Below are 620 nucleotides of genomic sequence, written 5' to 3'. Positions count from 1 at the left end.
GACATCAGTAAAAAACAGTACAGGATACTGTAGAGGCAAAAAGAGGTGCTGAACAACAAAAAAACAAATCCTACAGACTACCTCTTGTGAAGACACAGCAGAAACAAAGAGATTATAGATGGTGACAAATATGTTTTTGAAGTGTAGCAGGAATACAACAAAGCAGGCAAAAAGTTTTTTTATATGCCATTAGCTGTGCACTTATTTTAACAAGATTAAAGAATCTCCAACAATATAGACATTCTCTTTTAAAGAAATTCATTAGAATTTTACAACTTAAAATACTGATAAGTTACTGCCCATTAGTATGTAATTGAAAATTATTTTCAATGTTTATCTATAAAACCTTGATAGCTCTCACCCGCAAAGATGGACAAATATAAAGATTAATTGTCTGCAGTGATGTGCACAGATTTTTCTGCCATTATGAGATTTATTATATTTAAACCATGTGAATAGATCATGTGCAGTTATCTAGTCAAATCAAAATGTGTAGCTACACAACAAGACAATGTTAATTTAGTCATAAATAGATGTAAATGGGTAGGCTTTTAAACAAACTCAAACTTCACTTGCAATACATCATAATCTAAAGAGAAGAGATTAATCCAAACACATTA

The sequence above is a fragment of the Cheilinus undulatus genome, linkage group 17 (assembly GCF_018320785.1).
Source record: "Cheilinus undulatus linkage group 17, ASM1832078v1, whole genome shotgun sequence".
Taxonomy (NCBI): domain Eukaryota; kingdom Metazoa; phylum Chordata; class Actinopteri; order Labriformes; family Labridae; genus Cheilinus; species Cheilinus undulatus.
Note: the sequence above shows the minus strand (reverse complement) of the source record.